Source organism: Myxocyprinus asiaticus, chromosome 6, assembly GCF_019703515.2.
Source record: "Myxocyprinus asiaticus isolate MX2 ecotype Aquarium Trade chromosome 6, UBuf_Myxa_2, whole genome shotgun sequence".
In the NCBI taxonomy this organism is placed as follows: Eukaryota; Metazoa; Chordata; class Actinopteri; order Cypriniformes; family Catostomidae; genus Myxocyprinus; species Myxocyprinus asiaticus.
In genome coordinates, this window is record NC_059349.1 from 20530637 (window position 1) to 20556464 (window position 25828).

General features: G+C 42.0%; 1 long non-coding RNA gene across 1 annotated transcript in view; it reads right to left on the reverse strand.

Moving 5' to 3' along the window:
• Positions 1-453: 453 nt before the first annotated feature.
• Positions 454-25828, reverse strand: part of LOC127442452 (uncharacterized) — a 53631-nt gene continuing 28256 nt past the window's right edge. The window contains exons 2-3 of the long non-coding RNA XR_007897485.1: positions 1781-1945; positions 454-1182 (exon numbers count right to left, since the gene is read on the reverse strand). This is a non-coding gene — a long non-coding RNA (uncharacterized LOC127442452). The remainder of the gene's footprint in view (positions 1183-1780; positions 1946-25828) is intronic.

Here is a 25828-nt window from a genome sequence, read left to right on the forward strand (position 1 = left end):
GACTCTCATAAGCTGTTTTTATTTATTATTTTTTAATCTACAGTGCAGACCATAGGGTGTGTTGTGAGACTCACCCTGGCACCAATTGAAATGAACTGGGCCTCACACAAGACACCAAAATATGTGGTGATTTGTTTATCACACTTCACTTAAAGTGTATGTGTGTGTGATTATTAATATCAGATTGCCCCTTCCTCCATCCTCGGGGCATCAGCTAAGGAGTTTCACCTTAACAGTAAAAGAATTATCCAAATGGACTATTCAATAAATTAAAATTATGTAAATTGGAGGAAGTTGGTAATCTGAATAATATGAAGGATTTGTGAGATTACCTAACTCTTTAGAGCTCTTCTGTATCATCAACACAAGGAACACACAGTTGTAATAAAATGAGTTTTATTTACAAAAAGATAAACAAGAATAACTAAGAAAAACTACAAAATGGTACTAATATGATCAAATATGATCATAATAATTCATAATCAAATAAATTAATAGGTAAATAAAGTGCATAGGATGGAAAGTTGCAAGTGGTTGAATTGGATGTAGCAATGGCAAAGTATGACTATTATTTTATGCAAGATATGTTGCTGTTTCTCTGTTAATTATTAAGGTGAAAACCATATTTCTATTTCAACAAATAACTCAAAGATTATTTGCAAGACCTTTGATACACAGGATATGTAATCTAAAGAACATTAGAAAATCATAAACCGATAGTATACACTAATGCCAAGGTCTCTGGAAAGAGGTTTATTAGTGATATTTATGTTCTCCTTGTTCGATTGATGAGTTCGGTGATAGCGATGTCTTCCACTGGGGCTCAGGCCACGTTACAGTGGAGAAGGAGCTGGATTCCATTTCAACAGCTTTGGATACGAATGAGCTGAGGAATGCTGATCTCCTGGAAGCACCGATGGGGTTCTTACAATCTGGAGCATGCAGATATACAGCCCTTATGTCGGTGCAAGATTCATCACCTGGAACATGCAGATGCACAAACTTGAAGAGAGGGTTTGCTCACCATAACTAAACCATGTTGCTGTAGTTATCTCCCTGGTATAGGGATTCCAAACTTGCCGTTGCAATAGTTTCTTGTAGTGAGACTTGGTACTTGGTCAGTCTTCTTCTGTTTCGGATGGACACTAAGAACATTGGATGATCTGTTCTCCTCTCTCTCCCCTAGAGTTAGACCAGAATGGAGAAGTGTTATAGAAGTGTATCCTGTTAACGACCCACTGGAGGGGTACTCAGGACAAAGGTGTTTTAGAAGTGTATCCTGTTAATGACCCTCTGGACAGGGACTCAGGACGTTGATTATTATTCTGTTATTCTGTTACATCGTTAGAACAATGTCTTTAAAGTTTTATCTATGCATTGTTCCTTTTCCAAACCTCTTCAAAAATACTCAATTTTTTCTGAAGATGTAGAGATCAAACATGATATTGAAAGATTACATATTACACATGCATTAATTTATACCACCATAGTTCAGTTTGTGTGAAATATTGTGCTAACTGAACAACTGTAATTTACATAAACAGTTCTGTGAACAAACATGGAGTGGGTGTGTTGAAGTTGGTGTTCATGTTTGGAGGAAAGTGTGTGTGAAGATTTGTCTTTGTGGCTTCTTTGTTTCAGCCTTTTCTACCACATGGGACGTAAACGCTGCCTCTGGAATTTTTATGACTATCTTATCTAGGATGGGGTTTTCAGATTTTGGTGCTGGAAAATCAGTAAAGAACCAATGAGAAGTCTCTTTCCAAGTGTACGTTCTTACTTCCTTGTGAGGGGTGTCTGTCAGTTGTCCGAGCAGCTTATCTGATGGCTGTTCTTGACATTTATTTGTGTTGGTCCTGCCATGATCCAATCAAAATGAAGCCACTCTTCTTTGCCTTGAAAGTTAGGAAGGGGCTCTGCCATAAACTGGCTCCTGTAATGTCACCTGCCATCATAGAAAACATACAGAGCTACCTTTCAGAGCTATGAATTTTCTTTTATCAGCAAGTTCTTTTTATTGAATCAAAAACTTACTGAACCACAAGTCATTAATTTGTCATATCCGACTCAAAACTGCTACTGTGTTATGTGTACATATTAATGCATGTGAGGCTTAAATCAGAATAATTAGTGGATAGTTGTTGATATGACAATATGTAGTTAAAGATACACACTATGAGTTTTGTTGTAATTAGTTGTATTTTATGAAAATGAATGAATAAAATATTTTAATTAAAAAGTCTGTGTACACAGCTTTTGCAAGAATCTGTTCTGATAAAATATGAAATGATCTCATTATTTGCTAACAGGCTACTGTTCTTCCTCAAAAGTACTACATGAATAGTTACTGGGACCGTTAAGTAACCGTTATCTTTAAGAGGAATCATGTCGGAACTTGAATTGTAAAATTTCTTACAACTCCTATCGCTAAACAACATCAGAACAAAGTGCTTTGTCTCCTATGAATTGCAATCTAAGGTCTTGATTTAGGTTACTTTGTCTCTTTTGTTACATGCTTAATAAACTACATATTTGGCATGAGATGTCTTTCTGGAGAAACCATGGCTGTAGCTTTACTACCGTGTCCCATGAAGCAGTGTCTATCAGAAACATGGTCAATGGTCCATGAAACTAAGTTCACACAGTCACTTTCAATGGGCTTTATGACACAGCTGGTGGTTGTATAGTGCTGATTTAGGTCACAGCTCTACTTCCAAAAAAGCTGAATTGCCTCCTGGAAAAGCTCACATTTAACAATGACCGTGATTCCTTCAAGGGTCTGTCCAGTGAAAACTGACAATGGTGGTGAAAAAGGCACAGGGGTCCTTGCTGAGACTGCACAAATATAAACAACTGAGAATTGTGCAGGACATTTTTAAACTTGCTCAGAAGAGAATGGTTCATGGCCTATTTTTCCCCAGTGGACCATGAACACATTAATTATTTTGAGTTTCAGGGCCACAGTAGCTATAATATCTCATGAGAAATGCTTCACACCTCCTGTCTCCTAAAACCTAATAACTGCCGGACAGCGAATGCAGACTGGCTTTTAGTAGATCCAAAATACTAATGTGTGTTTTGATGTGTCTTGCAAACTCTTATCAGTCCAATGTCCCCAGCACTAAAGCCACCTGCTAAAATTGTACAAAACGCCAAATGCAAGCACCAGATTGGGTTCAGTCATTTAATTACATGTACTGAAAAGGTAAATACCTAAAATGGTGTTAATGTCATTTGTTCCTAAAAACATCCTCTGTCTGGACCCACTGGCTAAAATAATAACAATATTATATAGCTACACTACAGTATATGGCCAAATGTTTGTGGACACCTGAACATCATCATTCATGTGCTTGTTGAACCATAGGAATTAATCCCAATCTTTGCTGCTATAACATCTTTAACTCTTCTGGAAAGGCTTTCCACCTAATGTTGGAACATAGCTGCATGAATTTGCTCCCATTCAGACACAAGAGCATCAGTGAGGTCGGACACTGAAGTTGAGTGATGGGGCCTGGCTCAAAGTCAGCATCCAATTCATCCAAAAGGTGTTCAGTGCAGGGCTTTCATGATTACTCGATTTAATTCGATTACTCAAATAAAAATTTTCACGATTACAAAATTGTAGTGTAGTGTAGAAAATAAGGCGGAAGTGACGCAGTCCACGGCGAGGGTCCGAACACAATGACAAGAAGTGTCAGCTGTGTAAGAGCACTTCACTTTAGCAACTTTTTGAAAGTTGTCTGTCGACCTGAAAAACCATAACATCACTTCAGCAATGCAACAGCACTTAAAAAAGAATACATCCGGTTTTCAAAGACCCACCGGTCACAGCATGGTAAGTTCACTAGTTAGACTGTATGCATTTGGCGATGCCACCTCCAGATGTGGAAGAGAAGTTGACCCCTTCATTTCCACGTGGGACATGCTAAACTCAGCAAAAAACACATTGAAATGCAATCTAAACATATTTATTACATAATAATTTGCAATATGCTTTTATGAAGAAACATAAATGAATAGAATGAAAAATATTATTAAATTTACACACGCCACATGCAGTGATGGATGCACAAACACTTTCTATTCAATACATCTGACTGAATCTAAGAAAGTTATTTTATGAAAATTTTAGTTTGAGTTTCGTTCTGTGTAAATTATTTACAATTTGAATGTAAATGCGATCTTCCTCCGCATGTAAATTAGATTTTATGATGAAGTTTGTAATAGTTCGCAATGCCCCACTTCCAATAAATATTTCATAGCTTATGGCCATTATCACAGGTAAAACTCAATGAAGAATGAAACTCAACTGAATAAAGCAGCAGGTCTGTTTGATGTCAGTCAAAGCTTGCAGCTAAAGCCAAACGGATGCAAATCTCTCCACCCCGCAGACACAATATAAAACAGACTTACATGAGGGAGAAACAGCTGGTCTTCGCTTGTGAAATTATTAACAGTGTTTAATCAAGAAGGAACTGTCCAGATGCTTAATGGCATTTGACACTGTCTGTGGCAAGTGACAAACTTTTGTGATCCGGGCAGTATGTTGCACAAGCTCAACAATGCCTGCAACTGCTCCAGTTCAACGCAAGAGAGTAAAAAACCTCTCAATGATGCAATAACTGAAAATAGCCTATTGTATTCCGTGTGCAAGTAAGTGATAAAAGGGCTTTTATATCTCCATTAAATAGTTTTACCATGAATATAACTCATCCTCAACAAACAAGAACATTGTTTTCGAAAATATTAAATATTTTATTTCCATGGCCTGTTTTCCCATATTTCAGTTCTAAACTAAAATGGGTAGATTGTGTTGAATTATGTATTTTTTAGATCTGCTTTGGGTGTCTGTTGGCTTTAGATATTGTTTGGACAATCGTTTTGTAGTTTTTATTCAATAGTAGAGTACATCAAAATTTAGGCTAATAAACACGTTTTAGCCAAAAATGACTTCACCTCAACAACATTATGCAATAAATGAAGAGTTACAATATTTTTTCTGATTACTCGATCGTTAGATTACTCAACTGCAAAAATAATCAATAGTGACAGCCCTAGTTCAGTGGGGTTCAAATGGTTCTCCCAAAACAGTTACCACAACGTTGGAAGAACACGATGCTGTAGCATTAAGATTTGGCTTTAATGCAATAGCCAAACATTTTAATTAAAAGTGTTCAGGGAAATTCGACAAAAATGTCAACCATACCACGGAAAAACAGCAATTTCACTCTTATTTTAATTCATCATACACCCTTGATAGTTGTTATAACGTAAAATAATAAATCTCAGTGGTCAAAGTCTGCAGATTGCAAAGCGTTTTGGATGGTTTCCCCTCATGATGTAAGTGCTGCCTTTACAACTGTCATGTCCATAACGAAGAGATGTCACATCCGGTTTTTCCCCATTTATGTGAAAATGACAATGAATCAAAAATAAATATTACGTGTTCTTAGGAGTGCCAACCCTTCTGAATTTTTTGGATGTTATTATTTCTGGATGGTGCATTTCAGTTCACAGAGTTTTTACAAAGTGTGGTCTCCCAAAAAGCAAGTTAATTTCCTGATCTTAACTGAAAAAAAAAAAAAAAAAAAACGTGTTCATACTGAAACTTTTCTGATGTATGGACTCTATCTGCAGGGGTCTATGATTATAACTAAAAATTGTTTGATATACTGGTAGTGAGTACTTTATATATTAATTTAAATTTCAAATTTTCATTAAATGTCACATCTATAACTTTGGAATTGCCTTTGACAAATTTTTGGCAACTATAATTTCTTGCACAGAGCTGAAAATTATTTTATGTATATTACAACTATTATACATACTATATTCAAATATTCATCCACCATGTGAGTGTTAAAACCCTCTAAAAGGCCTCTGGGGTACATACGGTATATGCCTGTTTCAAACACAATGAAGCAAGTTAGACAAAACATGTTTGTGTGGCTTTACAGAGCCTGTAACAGAGCCTGTCACTCTTTTATAAATATATTTTGTTTTTGACAGACCAGGTGGATCTTTGGTCAACTGACGAACAATACAGTCTGTTTTGGCAATAACATGCAAATACAGTGTTCTGACAGTGGTCCAAAGAGTGAAATGAATGCTGTGTCAATACAGCCGGCTCATTTATGACTAGTCAGCCTTCACCAGTACAGTGAGAGTCATTTAGTGGACAAGCAGCCTTAATTACTTTTTGATGATGACTGACTCTTTATGAAAGAGATGGTTCTGGCACTAAAATCTGATTGGATGAGACATGTTCAAAGCCACTGTCAAGCAGCCAATTTATGCACACCTGTGACTGCATCAAGTTGCTGCATTGTTTTGCGATCATTAACATCCTACTGTACTGTTTAGAGGCTTGTGATTATTATCATTAATACATTTAATTGAAAGTGGTTATCTTTTATCAAATTGCTGTTGCTGCTATATTATAAAGCAATAAGCCACAACACACCATGATTTTAGTTGTTACCATGATTAACAGCAGTCTTTAAAGGCTTACAGTAGTTTACATAAAAATGAAAACTCTGTCATCATTTATTCACCCTCATGTTGTTACAAAACCATATGACTTTCTTTCGTAGAACACAAAAGGAAATGTTATGCAGAATGTTAGCCTTAGTCACCATTACCTTTCACTGTATGGAAAAAAGATGCAATGAAAGTGAATGGTGACTGAAGCCAACTTTCCACTTAACATCTCAATTTTTGTTTCAGAGAACAAAGAAAGTCAGTTTGGAATAACAAAAATACACCTGTGTCAGTTGGTTTATTCTTAAGTCGTTTATGACTTTACACAGATAAAAGAAAACTTTAATGCCTATATGTAAATGCGCTCACTGTAACCACCTTGAGTGGTTGGTTTAATAAGTAAACGTGCAAAAGAAACATTAAAGGTGATTAAAATCAAATGACTAACATCTGGCAGAATAAATTAAAAGGTGTGTTAGCACCTATAAGACAGGTAACAAAAAACTGTTCCCTATCTGTCACTCACTCGACGTTGTGTCGATGTAGTGACACTAGGGGTCACTCTTGGGAGCCCGAGACACCTCTGGTCTTTGATAAAAGGCCAATGAAAATTGGCGAGTGGTATTTGCATGTCACTCCCCCGGACATACGGTATAAAAGGAGCTGGTATGCAACCACTCATTCAGATTTTCTCTTCGGAGCCGAACGGTCATGCTCACTGAGCTGAATTCTCCTGTTCATTCACCTCTGCTGGATCTGACGGCACATTTCAGCAGCTTCTCCCTCCTCTGCACTGGTGCACTGCAGAGAACACCCCTGGGCGCTTCGGCAGAAAACAAGAGAGTATATTTTCTGAAAGAGCTTTTTTCCTCTAAAAGAGTATATACTTCTCTAAAAGAGCGGCACACACAGAACGTCTTTTTAAAGACGCGTCTTTTTAAAGATGCCTTTCCGATTGTGTGTTATTCCTGGTTGTGGTCGTTATCTCTCAACTTCGGATGGTCATGATAGCTGTCTTTCTTGTCTGGGCGCGACCCACACGGAGGCAGCGTTTTTGGATGGTTCATGTTCTCATTGTGAGAACATGACCATGGCAACATTGCGGTTGCAGCTTACTTTCATAAGAAAGCAAGCCACCCCAGCGGCTCCCCGCCTTGGTCCTTCTACCTACGGGTATGAGGCCAGTGCGGCTAGCACAGGGGGCGATTTGGGGAACCCAATGGGACTGTCTCCGCCGGGTATCCCCCCGCGGACCTCCCATTCCCCAGCAAGCTCGTCTGCCCCAATCGGGCTTCCGGATGAGTTTGCCAGCTCGTCTCACGGCGAGTCTGGCTTCTTGTTCGGACCCCGCGAAGATGATGAGCTCTCAAGCACAGCATCGGAGAGCGGGCTTCCCCCTTCGGATGCAGAAGCCTCAGCTGGGCTTCCCCCTTTGGGGATGATTGCCCAGTCACAGGCCAATGCCGAAATGATGGACATGCTTTCCCGGGTGGCTGCGAGCGTCGGGTTAGAGTGGAACCCTCCGCTCTCCCTTGAACCCTCGTGGCTTGATGATTGGTTCCTGGGCGCCGCTCAAAGCAGCCAGTGCCATTCTTCCCAGAATTGCCCGAGGAGCTGACGAAATGGTGGGAGGCACCTTTTACTGCCCGGCCCCGATTCCGCAGTTCCCCCGCTCTCACTACCCTCGATGGCGGGGCGGCCAGGGGCTATACGGCGATTCCCCCGGTGGATAAGGCACTCGTGGTGCACCTATGCCCACAGAGCGCCACCACCTGGCGCAGACGCCCTAAGCTCCCGTCCAAGCCCTGTAGGCTCACGTCGTCCCTGACGGCTAAAGCCTACAGCACTGCTGGACAAGCCACCTCTGCCTGCACGCCATGGCTCTCCTGCAGGTCCACCAAGCCAAGGTGTTGAAAGAACTGCATGAGGGTAGTTCCGCCCCAGATTTGATGCAGGAACTGCGCTCGGCGACCGACCTCGCTCTCCGAGAGACGAAGGTCACGGCGCGGTCTCTCAGGTGGATGATGGCCACACTAGTGGTCCAGGAGCGCCTCCTTTGGCTCAACCTGGTCGAGATGGGCGAGGCCGACAAGACACGGTTCCTTGCTGCCCCCATTTCCCAGGCTGGCCTATTCGGCGACACTGTCGAGGACTTTGCCCAGCAGTTCTCGGCGGTGAAGCAGCAGACGGAGGCAATCTGGCACATCCTGCCCTGGCACGGCTCAAGATCCCGCACCCCATCTGCTCGTCGCCAAGGGCATCCCCTGCGGTGACTGCACCGGCTCCACCACAGCCCGCCCCTTCGGCCCAGCCCTGGCGTGGAGCCCACCACAGGAAGCAGACGCTACCTGTCTCACAGCCGGCGCCTAAGAACCCACAGAGGTCATCAAAGCGCCCCTGAGATGGGCGACCCAGAGACGAGGGAACCCACTCACCTGGAGCTGGTAAAAAGACCACTCCATCCCCCGGTGGAGGGCCGGGCAAAATAAAATCTTTTGTTGCCTTTTTGTTTAATTTCGCCGCATGCCCAAGTGGCTGCGGTACCCAACAGTTCAGCAAAAGAGTGGTTTCCTTCCTCCCTGGGTCACATTCCCGGTGTGCATGGTCGTCACCACGGCTACCGTCCATGGGATTTTTCTTGCAGGATTGGCGCTCCAGCGGTGGCCTTTCCACCCCTGAGCACCCAGCTGTGGCACACAGCCGCCCCCGATGTGGCAGTCTCCAAAGGTTACGAGGACAGGCCTCTTCCTTCCCCTGTCCCAGGCTGTTCCGGGGGTGGTCACAAGGAGCCAGGTAAGTGCTTCGATGTCCCTAGACTCAGCACGGCCACAACGTGGTGTGGCACCTCGAGCTCCGCACCGCCGCGAGGCCCCACCTGCCGGTACGTCACTCATAACTATGTTGGGGGAAGTTATGTGTCGACCTGGTGTGCTGCTATGAGGCACATAGTAGTCTGCCCACCACACACCACCAGTTCACGTAACACAGTTCAGCCAATTGTGGCGTTTCGTATAGGGAACCTTAGTGTCACTACATCGACACAACATCGAGTGAGTGACAGATAGGGAACGTCATGGTTACTTGTGTAACCTCCGTTCCCTGATGGAGGGAACGAGACTTTGTGTCCCTCCTGCCACAACGCTGAACTACCCGCTGAAATGGCCGGACCTTATATCGGCTCCTCAGCATAAAACCTGAATGAGTGGTTGCATACCAGCTCCTTTTATACCCGTATGTCCGGGGGAGTGGCATGCAAATACCATTCGCCAATTTTCATTGACCTTTTATCAAAGACCAGAGGTGTCTCGGGCTCCCAAGAGTGACCCCTAGTGTCACTACATCGACACAACGTCTCGTTCCCTCCATCAGGGAACGGAGGTTACACAAGTAACCATGACGTTTCTTGTTATAAAAATAAAATGTAACAATATATTATCACATTACAATCCAGAACATTCACAGAGAGAATCTAACAATCCAGCAGCTTCATCGCACAAATATCAAATACAATTATTGTCTAAGCACTTTAATAACAGTTTTTTTTTTCCCAGAGCGCTGATACAAGATTAAGAACTTAACCTCCTCAGAAGCTGTGGATTTGCAGCTTAATGAGGATTCTTGACCCTTTAATCAATGACAGATGCTGTGAGCAAGGTGCAGCTGAAACGATTAGAAAAGGCTGATAACTGCCATTCTGGAGAATTTCATACAGGAACACATTATTCTGATGCTTTGTGTTTGAGAATAAGGAGCACAACACAAAGGATGGCAATATTTCTGCTTTCATCATCAAGTCCCAGTGATATTATCTCAGAGGGCTGAGAGACTTATCACCAAGCCATAAAGTTTTATAAAGCCACAATAAATGATTTTCTCACAGAACCCCTTATTTCCATAAACCACGATTATGCTTTCCCTCTTGTCCTCCTTTCCTCATATAATGGCATGAAGGGAACAGAACATTTTCAGTGCTCTGTTCAGCGTTATTAGAAATTCTATTTTGTACAAATGACTTTGGAATTTCACTGCAGTTGTTAAGCAGTTTCAGTATGACCCACTTTTGTGCTGCTAGTAATGCTCTGGATGTTGTACCTGCAGATTCAGCATTGGCCCTGGGCAATAGCTACAAGATTTTAAATGAAAATTAACCCTGGTAATACTTTTCCTTAGAGGACATCTTAATGGTCAACAGAAGACGACGCTAGCCAGACTGTTGGTTAAAGGAATAGTTCACCCAAGTATGAAAATTCTGTTCTTTACTCCCCCTCATGATATTCCAAACATTTATGACCTTCTTTCTTCCATTTCACACCATAAGAGATCTTAGCCAGAATGTTAGCCTTAATCACACTGTAAACCCTAATGTTGTCATTAAAGCAATCGAGTGATCATTACTTAACATCACTTAAAATATCACGTTTTGGCATCAGAACTCAAAAAGGTATGTTTCATGAAATTATTTGCAGATTAAGATTTTAATTGTTAAGAACTCAAAATTACAATTTATTAAAGTTATTTGCTCTGTCTCTGTTAAATCTGATTGGCCATGCTTGATGTTCGACCTGACAACTACACTGATTGGTAGATAATACTTGGTTGGGGGGAAGTCAGGTGGTGACGGTTTGTGCTGTTATGCTCGTATTTCTTCCATGATATCCCAACTAATCGGTGCAATGATGACAGATGGTGGTAGGATTGATCCAGGATGAGGTTGGATGTGGAGTGGATCATGCCTGCATGAAAGTGCATCTGCTTTGCTATTCTTGCTGCCAGGGTGGTAAGTGATGGTAAAATTGAACCTGGTGAAGAACAATGACCATCGGGCTTCAGGTAGATTCAGTCTCTTGGCTGCCTTGATGTATTCAAGGTTCTTGTGAACAGTGATAACTTGGAACGGGTGGACTGCCCCCTTTAACCAGTGATGCCACTCTTCGAGTGCCTCCTTCATGGAAAGTAATTCCTTGTTCCCCACATCATAGTTTTGTTCAGCAGAATTTAACTTTCTGGAGAAAAATGCACAAGGGTAAAGCTTGCCTGGGGTTCCGTGACATTGTGACAGGACCGCTCCAATCCCACAATGATGAAAGGAAGATTGGGGTTGGGGTCTTTCAGTATAGGAGCGGTCGTGAAGCTTGACTTGAGGGAGATGAAGGCTTGGTATGCGGCGTCGTTCCATGGTAACTTGTTGGGTTTTCCATAGAGCAATGACGTGAGTGGTGCTGCAATGATACCGTAGTTTCTGATGAAGTGGCGATAGAAATTGGCAAAGCCCAGAAACCGCTGTAGTTCTTAGATTGTGGAAGGTCGAGGCCATTTGGTAACTGCTGTGATTTTAGTGACATCCATTTCAACACCTTGGTGGCTGATATTGTAACCTAGGAACGTGGTATGGGAGATATGAAACTCACATTTTTCTGCCTTTACAAATAGCTGGTGTTCTTGGAGACGTGATAGGATTGTCCTGACATGCTGGATATGTTGTTCCTTGTTTTAAGAGTAGATGAGGATGTTGTCAATGTAGGCCACCACACACTGATTCAGTAGGTCTCTGAAAATCTCATTGACAAAAGACTGGAAAACAGAGGGGGCGTTAGCAAGTCCATACAGCATGACCAGATATTCATAGTGCCCCCTGGTGGTGATGAATGCAGTTTTCCACTCATCTCCTCCTCTGATTCTGAGGAGGTTATAAGCACTTCTTAGATCGAGCTTAGTATAAATCTCCTATTTCAAGGTGACAGAGTTCAGGCATCGATAGTCGATACATGGACGTAGACCTCCATCCTTTTTCTCCACAAAGAAAAAATCTGCAGCTGCTGGAGAGATGGAGGGATGGATGTAACTGGAGGCAAGGGCTTCCTCGATGTTAGTTTCCATAGCTAGGGTCTCGGGGCATGACAATGGATAAAACTTGCTTCTCGGTGGAGCTGTATTAGACAGAAGTTCAATGGCGCAGTCCCATGGACGGTGAGGAGGAAGTTGAGTAGCTTTAACTTTACTAAACTTCATTGAATTCTGCATACTCCTCAGGAATCATGGGTACTGTTTGGAATTCAGGGCTTTCAATGCTGGTGGTAAGACAAGGCATGGAGACAATGTTCATGACAGAAACTTGACCATTGCGTGAGCTCACCCTGGTTCCAGGATATAGAAGGGTTGTGGATGGCCAGCCAAGGATGACCCAGGATAAGAGCATGATTGGGTGAGTTTATGATATATAGTGAAATTTTCTCCACATGAAATAGTCCAATCTTGATGCTTATGGGAACAGTCTGTTGGGTTATACTAGTACCAATGGGAGCGTTGTCAACTGTGGTGATATTAATTGTTGGAATGCATTGACTGGTGGATATATATTGAGTTCTTGTATGATCTCTTGATTTATGAGATTCACAGCAGCCCCAGAATCCACTAAAGCTGTAAAAAATTATATGATCACCAATGGAGATCTCTACAGGCAGCAAAAAACTGTGAAGGATAGGTGATACAAAGTTGGTGGTACTCACTTTCAGCTTTGATTCATGGAACTTGATTTCTTGTGTGGGCATGCAGCATTGAGATGACCTGGTTCACCACAGTAATAGCAAAGTTTCCTATCTGTCACTCACTTGACATTGTGTCGATGTAGTGACACCATGAATCAGTTCCACCTGCCCGTCAGCCAGCCCCCAAGAACCCCAGATGGGCTTCGAGGCGGTCCTGATACTGGCAGCCCAGGGATGAGGCAACTACTTTTGACCGGTCTGGCCCAGGTGATCTCTCCAGCCCCACCATCACCCTTGGGCCAGCGCATGGTAAGTATTCCATTGCCGAGTGCCCTCTGGGCCTCGGGACCCACATGGTCAATGAAAGAGCAGTTTCCTCATTCCCTGGGCCAGCGCACTCATGACGACCAGGCGCTGGAAGTCTTTCCGGTCAATCAGGCGAATGCGAGTACCTCCCGTTCCCTCATTCTCTGTCGAAAGACAGTCGGCGAACAGGTAAATGTGCTGGTCTCTGGGGTCGCTCGCCCACCCCAGTCACCGGCCACCATTGCGGACTTGTGGAGCAGCACATCCCCCCTGGGCTTTCGTGTACTGATCCTCGACACAGACCCTTTCTTTGGTTTGCCTTTGAGGGACGAGCATACCAGTACAAGGTCCTCCCCTTCGGTCTGTCCCTGTCTCCTTGCATCTTTACCAAGGTCGCAGAGGCTTCGCTTGCCTCGCTGAGGGAGCAGGACATACACATTCTCAATTAGCTCGACGACTGGCTAATCCTAACTCACTCGCGAGATCTATTGTGTGCGCACAGGGACCTTGTGCTTCAGCACCTCGACCGACTTGGGCTTCAGGTCAACTGGGAGAAGAGCAAGCTCTCCCCTGTGCAGAGCATCTCTTTTCTCGGTATGGAGTTGGACTCGGTCACTCTCAAAGCACGTCTTACGACCGAATGTGCTCAGTCAGTGCTGACCTGCCTGAAGACCTTCAGGCAGAAGGTAGCGGTGCCACTGAAACAATTTCAGAGGCTCCTGGGGCATATGGCATCCTCGGTGGCGGTTCTCCCCCTCAGGTTGATGCATATGAGACCGCTTCAGCACTGGCTACAGACTCGAGTCCTGAGGTGGGCATGGCGCCACGGCACCCGGCGTGTGACCATCACGCCAGTGCCGTCAGACTTTCAGCCCTTGGTCGGACCTGGCATTTCTATGGGCAGGTGTTCCCCTAGAGCAGGTCTCAAGGCATGTCGTGGTCATGACAGATGCCTCGAATTCGGGCTGGGGCGCCGTGTGCAATGGGCAAGCAGTGTTGGGGCTCTGGACGGAGCCCCGACTCCAATGGCACATCAACTGCTTAGAGTTGCTGGTGGTATTGCTGGCCCTGAGGAGGCTTCGGCCATTGATTCAGGGCAAGCACGTGTTGGTCCGAACCAACAACACAGCGACCGTAGCGTACATAAACTGCCAAGGCAGCGTACCCTCGCGTCGCATGATGCAACTCGCCCGCCGCCTCCTCGTTTGGAGTCAGCAGACCTTGAAGTCCCTGCGAGCCACTCACCATCTGGGCATCCTCAACCATGCAGCGGGGAGTGGAGACACAGGTATACCTGTTCACCTCCCAAGACTCCTCTTGCTGCCCCCTGTGGTAATCCCATAAATAACTAATATTGGCATTATATTCATGTTGTTTAGCCAGAGGGGAACGGGCTGCCACAGTGAGCCCTCCCAAGGTTATTTTTCTCCATTAACCAACATCTTATGGAGTTTTGTGTTCCTTGCCACAGTCACCTTCGTCCTGCTCACTGGGGTTCTAAATGCAATTGTTATTTAATTATTTAATTATGTATTTTTGTACACAATTTACAATCAAATTTAATCAAACTACACAATGATGACTCTAAAACTTTATAGATATTACAGTTTAATTTTCTGTTAATGCATGATTTTCTGTAAAGCTGCTTTGAAACGATGTGTGTTGTGAAAAGTGCTATACAAACAAAAATGACTTGACTTAATTAAAGTGGGTCACACACCGGATGCGTCTGGTGGACGACGTGGCGTGTTCTAAAATTATCTAAAATTCTATGAAGGTATAAACACATCACGGGCTCACCGTCTCCGGAGGCTAGGGTTGCGCCGTTTACCGGTACTACCGAAGTACCATGATACCAAAAAAATTTAAACAGTACGTTATCATCTTGTTGTTAATTTCAGTACCATATTACAGTATGCCGTCATTAGCAAAATGATATGAGATGTGACAAATTTTAGATTAAATTTGAAAATAAAATAAAAAGACTCTGGATCTGGCCAAGTATGATCTTTAAACAACAGAAGGATGTAATTTAATTAAATAATACAGAGTCACATGCGCTGCACGCTACAGAATGAACAAGATGTGCCACTCTGCTCTGTCATATGATTCCCACACACCTACCCCCAACCACACACACACACACATGTGCATACACACAAATGCAACACAGACTACTACTGGTGCTTAATTTTCATGCAGTGTGTTTAGAGTATAAATGGCTGTTAACATTTAAATGAACTCCTCTGGTGCAGCTTGGAGATTTCAGCTCGAGAGTTGCGACGGGTGTATCTCAGCATTAATGGGAAGCTTGATATAACTAACCCATAAGAACTCAAAGGTCTGTCAAAATAAATGTCCCGCTAACATGAAAGCTCTATTCAAATGGATGCGTGAAATTGAAGACAGAAAAATATAACTACTGTGTATAAAATTTATTTTCAAAAAGTGGCAATAATACTCATAATAACAATTATGTAATATTAAATGGTTGTATTATTATTATTATTATTATTATTATTATTATTATTATTATTAATATTATCTGTAAGCAATATCACAAAAGTAAGCCTTGTGCCACTGGTAATCAGATTTGTTAAATTAATGGTTTCATTAATAGCCCACTGTGAAGCTTTGTTGTGTAGCATTTTATTTGACCAAACTTACAATTGCAATTTAAAATAAATAAATAAATAATAATTATTATGATCTTTTTATTTGATTAAAACTGTATGTATCATTTGATTAAACACCATTTGATCGAGGGGAGTTGCGTGGCACCATACGCGGGTCAGACATGTGCAGATAGAAGACAAAGGCAGGCCTAACACAGTCGTAAAAACATAACTCAAGCCCCCACCTTCTAAGTCGTAACATCTTACTGATAAAAATCGCGCCAAAATCAAACAAAGGGAGTCCAAAACAGACTACAAATCCATGAAGCCTTGCTCACTAAAGGATCGAACTCTCAACTCCTATTGGATGAGGCACACAACAGAACGTCCCTCAAACATGACATCATCAGGAGTTTAAATACCTCTGAAATGCTTCAAGAATTACTTCCAGCGACTTTGTTCACCGAATATAGAGGACGGAGGAAAACACACTCTATCTGTGTCCTCATGCGATTCAAGTAAGAGGTTTACGTCTGGGCAGAGATAGAATATTATTGTGTGTTATTCTTGTGTTTCAAGGTTTTTGCTTGTACAGTTTACTGACCACCATGTCCGCTCATTATTAATACTCAGGGTATTAATTATCACAAATTTGTTTTGCTGTATTGTGGTCCAACCAAATTGGATTGTTGTGCATTTTCGCCATCGCGAGTGAGACAGCAACTGAGTTCATCCATTAAAGAGTCAAATAATGCGGGACTGTTTACGAGCCGTCCACCGCGTCTCTGAGTGATAAACTGACAGCTGTTTTCTCTCCCACGATCGCGAAATCGGCTTTAGGGCTGTCACTTCTCTCTCTCTCTCTCTCTCTCTCTTACTAACCACACACACACACACACACACACACACTGTCACACACACACCTTATGTGTTATAGGATTATTTTTATTTCCATATCTAATCATATCACTGTTTAGTTTGTAGTTGTAAGTCGGAAGTTTATTGACTGCATTGTATTAATTATTAATTGATATTACTGCATAAATAAACTTTGTTTATATTACAAAGAGAAGTGTTTGGGTTTGTTTTGCATACACCTGTGTCATGCTGACGGGATGTCAGTGCTTGGATTCAAACCTTCATTCATTGTTTTTTTTCCCGAAAATCGATATTCTTCGGATGTCGATTTTCCTAAGAAAACAATCTAATATTGAGACTGTTTTACTATTCGGTTATTAGTCCCTGATTTCAGGGTGGTGCCCCGTCAATGTTAATCCTTATTAATATTCTACTGATTTTAATAATTAATAATTATCTTTGATAATTATTAATTATTGCTAATAACCAAACTTGCTCCTAAACGTAGCACATTACATTTACTGGAGTCCCATATGAGGTTTTAATGAGTTAGATCCAATTAATTAATTTAAATATTAATTAATAACTACAGAAATAATTATTAATTATTTTTGATAGTAACACTGATCTAAACAACCAGTAAAGCCCTACACATGTGAACAGTGAGCTCTGCGCACTTTGCTAGTTTTTAATACTTTTTGTGCCATAAACCGGTTAGATTTGATACACCCTGTTCCATAACTGTTCTATGAAGATAATATGCCAAAGAATTCAAAATCCTCGGGCTCTGGAGACATTAAAAGACACTTACGTGCTCAAGCTGACACCCCTGACAAGGCCGTTTGGATGGTGTGGTGGGAGAGATCCAGCATCAACTGTTGAGCATGTCAGCAATGCTGGCGAAGGTCGTTGCTGACTTGGAGGATCTTGCTGTAATTCGTCGATCGATCACTGCCATCGAGACGAAGTTCTCTGAGTTAGTTACAAGAATGGGGGATGTCGAGAAACGAATCGATTATCTGGAGTCATCAGAGAGGGCATTAGCTGCTAATCCGCTAGCGACCAAGACAGACTTGGAACGTGTTTGGGAAAAGTTGGAAGACCTTGAGAATCGTAATCGGCAAAACAACTTTTGCAATTCCTGAGAAAGAAGGCGGTCAAGATATGGTGAAATTCATAAACAAGCTCTTCCCGAGTCTGCTCGACATAACAGGCCCTAAGCTGGAAATCGAGTGAGCTCACAGTGTCCTGGCTCGGAGATCCACAGATGGAGACAGGCCCAATCAATTCTGGCCAAATTTCTGAGATCATCCAATAAAGATCTCGTGTTATGCGAGGCAAGGAGTAAAGGAAGGCTTTCTTGGAAGAACCACAGCATTTTCTTGTTCCCAGATTTTGCGAATTTGTGATCGATTCAAGGAATGCAAGAAACTCTTGGAAAGGAAGGTCGCTTTTGAACTGATGTTCCCGGACAAACTGAGAATAGATACTAAGGATGGCTGCAAAATATTTACATGTCCCCAACAAGCATTGTCCTTCATAAAGTCAATGGAATGAGTAAGTCACTGTGTGATGCAGCCGAGTAGACTTGACTCACTGAATATTCACTTGATCGTCCGAGGAAACTGGGCGCATTCTTTGTTTCTTTTGTGCTGGTGGGAAGTTCGGGGTTTGTTTGTTGCTCTAATGTTGGAATGTGGTCTTTATCATTTTATTTTTGACACACAATCTATTATTATGTCAAAATGTCAAATGTTAATATGAGTGGATTGTCTCTCTCCACGTGGAATGTGAATTCTTCTTAAACGTAAGAAATATGATATAGTGTTTCTTCAAGAAACTCATTGTTCCCCGCAGGAAGCTGAAAAATTTGGGAAGTTATGAGGTGGACATGTTTTCTTTAGTGCTGGCTCAAGTAAGAGCAAGGGAGTCATTACATTGATAAGGAAGGATCTACAATTCAAATGTCTCAAACAGATTAAAGATAAATTAGAAAGAGTCATTATTGTTTTAGCAGAAATTCAGGGGCAAAGGTTGATTTTGGCTAATATTTACGCACCTAAAGCTGATGATCAGGACTTTTTTAAAGATCTTGAAGGGATGTTGCAAGCCGCTGGCACCCCTCATGATATAATATTGGGAGGAGACTTTTTAATCTTTTGACGGACTCAGTCCTTGATCATAGTGAAGCAAAAGTGTGTAAGCCCCCTAGAGAAACAGTGACGCTTCACAGGATGTGTAAAAATCTTGGTGTTACAGATATTTGGAGACTTTTGAACCCATCTGGTAGGGACTATAAGATTCAGGATCAGTCTATAAGATTTATTCTAGAATAGATTTTTTTATATATATCTAAGTCCCTAATTTCATCTGTTGTTGATTGCTCAATTGAAAACATTTTGGTCTCAGATCATGCCCTGGTGAGTTTAAAGGTGTTGCCACATACGGAGAAAAAGAAATCATATAGTAGGCGCTTTAATGTATCCCTTTTGCAAAATCCTGAATTTCAACAAATGTTAAAGGCCAAAATCAATGTTTATATGGAGACCAACTGGTCCTCAGTATCCTCTGTGGGCGTGTCTTGGGAGGCACTTAAGGCGGTTCTTAGGGGTCGGATCATACAGTATGCCTCATTCATCAAAAAACAAGAACTCGTGGAGTTGGAAGGGAATATTAAAAGAGCTGAAGCACTGACATTTGGCGACAAGTGCCGACATGGCCTCAGAGAACTGACCCGATTAAAACACAGATATACAGTGCATCCGGAAAGTATTCACAGCGCTTCACTTTTTCCACATTTTGTTATGTTACAGCCTTATTCCAAATGGATTAAATTCATTATTTTCCTCAAAATTCTACAAACAATACCCCATAATGACAACATGAAAGAAGTTTGTTTGAAATCTTTGCGAATTTATTAAAAATAAAAAACGAAAAAAAAACTCACATGTACATAAGTGTTCACAGCCTTTGCCATGACACTCAAAATTGAGCTCAGGTGCATCCTGTTTCCACTGATCATCCTTGAGCTGTTTCTACAACTTGATTGGAGTCCACCTGTGGTAAATTCAGTTGATTGGACATGACCTGGAAAGGCACACACCTGTCTATATAAGGTCCCACAGTTAACAGTGCATGTCAGAGCACAAACCAAGCCATGAAGTCCAGGAATTGTCTGTACACCTCCGAGACAGGATTGTATCGAGGCACAGATCTGGGGAAGGGTACAGAAAAATTTCTGCAGCATTGAAGGTCCCAATGAGCACAGTGGCCTCCATCATCCATAAATGGAAGAAGTTTGGAACCACCAGGACTCTTCTTAGAGCTGGCTGCCTGGCCAAACTGAGCGATCGGGGGAGAAGGGCCTTAGTCAGGGAGGTGACCAAGAACCCGATGGTCACTCTGACAGAGCTCCAGCATTTCTCTGGGGAGAGAGGAGAACCTTCCAGAAGAACAACCATCTCTGCAGCACTCCACCAATCAGGCATGTATGGTAGAGTGGCCAGACGGAAGCCACTCCTCAGTAAAAGGCACATGACAGCCCACCTGGAGTTTGCCAAAAGGCACCTGAAGGACTCTCAGACCATGAGAAACAAAGATTGAACTCTTTGGCCTGAATGGCAAGCATCATGTCTGGAGGAAACCAGGCACCGCTCATCACCTGGCCAATACCATCCCTACAGTGAAGCATGGTGGTGGCAGCATCATGCTGTGGGGATGTTTTTCAGTGGCAGGAACTGGGAGACTAGTCAGGATCGAGGGAAAGATGAATGCAGCAATGTACAGAGACATCCTTGATGAAAACCTGCTCCAGAGCGCTCTGGACCTCAGACTGGGGTGAAGGTTCATCTTCCAACAGGACAACGACCCTAAGAACACAGCCAAGATAACAAAGGAGTGGCTCCGGGACAACTCTGTGAATGTCCTTGAGTGGCCCAGCCAGAGCCCAGACTTGAACCCGATTGAACATCTCTGGAGACATCTGAAAATGGTTGTGCACCGACGCTCCCCATCCAACCTGATGGAGCTTGAGAGGTCCTGCAAAGAAGAATGGGAGAAACTGCCCAAAAATAGGTGTGCCAAGCTTGTAGCATCATACTCAAAAAGACTTGAGGCTGTAATTGGTGCCAAAGGTGCTTCAACAAAGTATTGAGCAAAGGCTGTTAATACTTATGTACATGTGATTTTTTTTTTTTTTTTTTTTAATAAATTTGCAAAGATTTCAAACAAACTTCTTTCACATTGTCATTATGGGGTATTATTTGTAGAATGTTGAGGAAAACAATGAATTTAATCCATTTTGGAATAAGGCTGTAATATAACAAAATGTGGAAAAAGTGAAGCGCTGTGAATACTTTCCGTATGTACTGTAATACAATTTTGTCGCAGAAGGTGGAGTTTTGGCTATGCAGGGCAAGACATTCATACTTTGAGTCGGGGGACAAAGCAGGAAAAATTCTGGCCAGATATAAAGCAGAGAGAGTCTTTTTCTACCATTCTGCTAGTGGTGAAATATTTACCTCGGCCATTGATATTAATAATGCTTTTAAAGAATTCTATCTTGATCTCTATAGTTCCACATCTTTGTCTACTGATGAAGATATTAGAAACTTTGTGGAACCATTAGAACTCCCTAAACTAACGACAGAGCAAAAAAATTATCTTGATTCTGAGATAACCATTGGAGGAGATTGGCGAGGTAATTAAGGCCTTGCCTACAGGCAAGACTCCGGGGCCAGATGGTGCCGCTGAATTTTTTAGTTCTTATGCTACAGAACTGGCTGCACTTTTGCTAGAAGTTTATACGTAATCATTAAAGAATGGTAAGCTTTCGCCAATCATGATCCAAGCGAGTGTAAGAGTTACTGTCCAGTTTCCCTGATCCAGCAAGTCATTAAAATATTGTCAAAAATTTTGGCTAACCGATTAAGTAAAGTTATGACATCTCTTAAACATATAGATCAGGTGGGTTTTATTTGAGGCCGCAGCTCTTCTTATAACATTAGGCATTTCATCAATATCATGTGGTCAGTGGCGAATGATCAGACTCTGGTCGCTGCCATCTCACTTGATGCCCCCGAAAAGGCGTTTGATATGGTAGAATGGGATTATCTTTTTAAGATTTTGGAAATATATGGGTTTGGGAACTTTGGGAACATCCAACTTTTATTAGATGGATTAAATTTCTTTATAGACACCCAGTAGCAGCGGTACAAACAAATGGATTAATTTCAGCTTATTTTACTCTGGATAGGGGCACCCAGCAGGGTTGTCCTCTTTCCCCATTATTGTTCTGTCTTGCCCTGGAACCATTAGCAGCCACAATAAGAAGGGAAGATGATTTTCCAGGGGTAGTGGTGGGAGGTATGGTGCATAAGCTTTTGCTTTACGCAGATGATATTTTATTATTAGTTTCCGACCCTACTAGATATATGCCTTTCCTCCACAGAATTATTAATTCCTCTTCTAAGTTCTCAGCACGCAGAGCTATTTGGTCTAAATTCGAAGCTTTGGCTCTGACAGCATACTGCCCGGTAACGGCTTTTCAGTGGGTCGCCTTTCAGTGGCCCAAACAGGGTATCAAGTATTTGGGTATTTTATTCCCAGCAAATTTATGTGATTTAGTCAGAGTTAATTTTGACCCTTTAATAAAACTACCTACTACAGTCTCTCCCCATTGAAGTTCCCCTCTTTTATTTTAAACAATTTGATAGTATAGCTAAATCTTTTATCTGGAATGGTAAACATCCTCGGATGCATTTTAACATGTTACACAGGCCAATTGACAAAGGTGGGTTAGGTCTCCCCAAGATTTTGTTTTACTATTTTGCTTTTGGTCTTATTTGGCGCATTGGTTGCTTCCACCTGAGAGAGCCCCTCCCTGGCCCCTATCTTGCCATTGCAAAGTATTTCTACCAAGCTGCCCGGAGAAGTAAAGACACATCCCGTTATCTCGCACATGGATTTAGTGTGGACAAAAGTTCAATTCAGACATTTACCAGAACGTTGCCGCAAGTATTTGGTTAAACCCTAAATTGTGCATTAACAAGTCCCCTTTCTGCTGGACAGAGTGGATTGAGAAGGGAGTTGCTATGCTGGGTGACCTGTATGAAAATGGAGCATTGAGATCTTTTGAAAATATTATACAGTGGTTTGGGATTCACAGATCTCAATTCTTCAGGTACTTAAAGCTGCACCATCTAATTTGCACCACCTTTGGGTGTAGTACGCAGACACTCTTGAGATGGTGCTTGCTGCTTTAGGAAAGGGTCACAAGGCTTCAGTGTACTATTCCTGGCTAATTCAGAGTTTAGGGGATGAGGTTTTAACATCTCTGAAGAAGTTATGGGAGAGAGATTTGAATTTAGTACTGGAAGATGGAGAATGGTGTAAGATTTAAAAAAATGTCAAGTCTATGTCTACGGATGCAAGGGTGCACCTCATTCAATTTAAGATTCTGCATCATTTTTATTGGACTCCCTCTAGATTGTATAGGCTTGGCCTTAAAGACACACCTACTTGCTGGCAATGCCAGCTGGAGGATGGGGACATATCCCATGTTTTTTGGTTCTGTACTAAGATTCAAGAGTTTTGGTCGAAGGTTCAGAATTTTATTTGAAAGGTCTTGAGCACTCTGATTTTATTTTGCCCCAGACTTTGTATTTTGGGTGATGGGACAGGTATTAATATAATGAATAAACATATAAAAAACTTTGTCCTTACCAGTGTGATGATAGGCAGGCAGGTAATGCTAAGGGGATGGAAGTCGGATTATGCACCCTCCTTTCAGAGTGGCGGCTTTTGAAGAGGTGTCACATAGACGGCTGGGCTGGGGGTGTTGTTTAAATTTGTATATGGAATCAATAAAAAATTGTTAATAAAAAATAAATAAAATAAAAATAAAAACCACCATTTGATCATAACATTTAATTAAAACATTTAACATTAAATCCAGAACAATTAAAACAGAAAATGCATAATTTGTATCTGTAAGACTTTATGCAGTTCTTTTAATCAAGTCATTTTCTGTGTAATTTCATAAAATAATCTGAGGCTTTTTATTTGTTGATTATAGTGTCGGTTTAGTATCGATACCGAGGTACCAGGGCTGGTATCGTAACGAAGCCAAAATAATCGATAATTTTTGACATCCCTAGTAAACTATCCCTTGAAGGCTGGCAACAATAGTGAGAGGCACTGTTATTTCCAGCCTGATCTCATGAAAATTATGTGATTGTCGTGACATTTTAGCAAAATTATTTCCAAGGTGTCCACTGAGTGGTGCTAAAAGCAAGTTACATTTCCTCCCAAAAGATGAGGATTTTAAGGTTTATGCTCCATTGTGTTTTAAACCAACAAAACCTACAACCCTACCGAAAACCTTGAACCTAACCAAAAGTGTCATAAAATGTGAAATGAAAAACAGATGAGATTTTTAAGGTTAATGCTCTATTGAATTTTAAATAAGCAAATAAACCTAACTTCCTACCCTAAACTAAAGTGTCCTAAAAGCAAAAAAGAGATGAAAAACACAATTGCTGAAGCAACCATGTCATTTTGTGGTGCTTCTTGGACACTTTGGGCTCACGTGACGACTTCCGTGCTCATCCGGTTTCATAACTGTAGTTGATTATGTAGCCTAATGCAAATGTTAAAAATGTTTCGCCTAATAAGTCATGCACTATACTAAAAGAGTTTAGTCCGTTTAGTCAGGTTTACATCATGATGGCGCCATGGATGGCCGCCTCGGTGTGGAACGCTCCTATTGTTTTGTTGTTTTTGTTTGTTTGTCCTGTGTTTAGTAATCTTATTCCAGTCAGTTTTACCAGAGACGAACTGCTGAACATTCGACAGCTTATACCAGACAGTCTTTTCCCGGTTTTTGAATATTCAGACGTTTTGCTGGACATTTTAGTCAGAGGCGCAGCTGTGTTGTTTAAACGCGCTAGGAGATGCAGGCGAGGGAGACGAGCTGGTGCACTGGTCAAACTCTGTCAGCGCGGCTTTCGAACAGCCCTGCCAAGCATTCATCTTGCGAATCTCCACTCTCTTCCTAACAAAACGGACAAACTACATCTCCTCACCCGCACAAACAAGGACTTTTCAACCTCTGCTGCCTTGTGCTTCACAGAAACCTGGCTGAGTGAAGCGTGTTACATCTGCCGGGCTTTCAGCTGTTCAGAGCGGATCGCATCGCGGAGTTAACGGGGAAAACGAGAGGCAGTGGAACATGCTTTTACATCAATGAAAGTTGGTGTACAGATGTAACAACTTTAAAGAGGATGTGCTGTCCTAATTTGGAAGCGCTCTTTATTAACTGTAAGCCTTTCTACTCGTCGCGGGAGTTTTCCTCGTTTATTCTGGTGAGTGTGTATATCGCGCCAAACGCGTGTTTGAATGCAGCGCGGCAACAGCTAACTGATCAAATCACAGACACAGAACAACAATACCCGGACTAAGTTTTTATTATTCTTGGGATTTTAACAAAGAAAATCTCACACGTGAACTGCCCAAATACAAACAGCGCATTACTTGCCCCACCAGAGACAGGAACATACTGGATCATTGCTACACAACAATAAAGGATGTATATCGCTCTGTCCCTAGAGCAGCTTTGGGACTCTCTGATCACTGTCTGGATCATCTTCTTCCAACCTACAGGCAGAAATTCAAATCAACCAAGCCAGTAGTAAGGACTATAAAGAGATGGACCAATGAAAAAGAGCGGGAACTACAAGCTTGCTTCGATTGCATGGATTGGAGTGTTTTTGAGGCTGCAGCCACAGACCTGGACGAGCTCACAGATACTGTTACATCATATATCAGTTTCTGTGAGGATACATATAAGTCCATGATGTAAGTTCAACAATGACAAACCGTGGTTTACAGCAGAGCTCAGGCACCTTCATCAGGCCAAAGAGGATGCTTACAGGTGTGGGGAAAGTCTTGTACAATCAGGCCAGGAACACACTGAACAAGGAAATCAGAGTGGCTAAAAGAAGATACTCTGAGCAGCTGAAAAACAAGTTTTCAGCTAACGACCCTGCATCAGTGTGGAGTGGCATGAAATCACTCACAAAT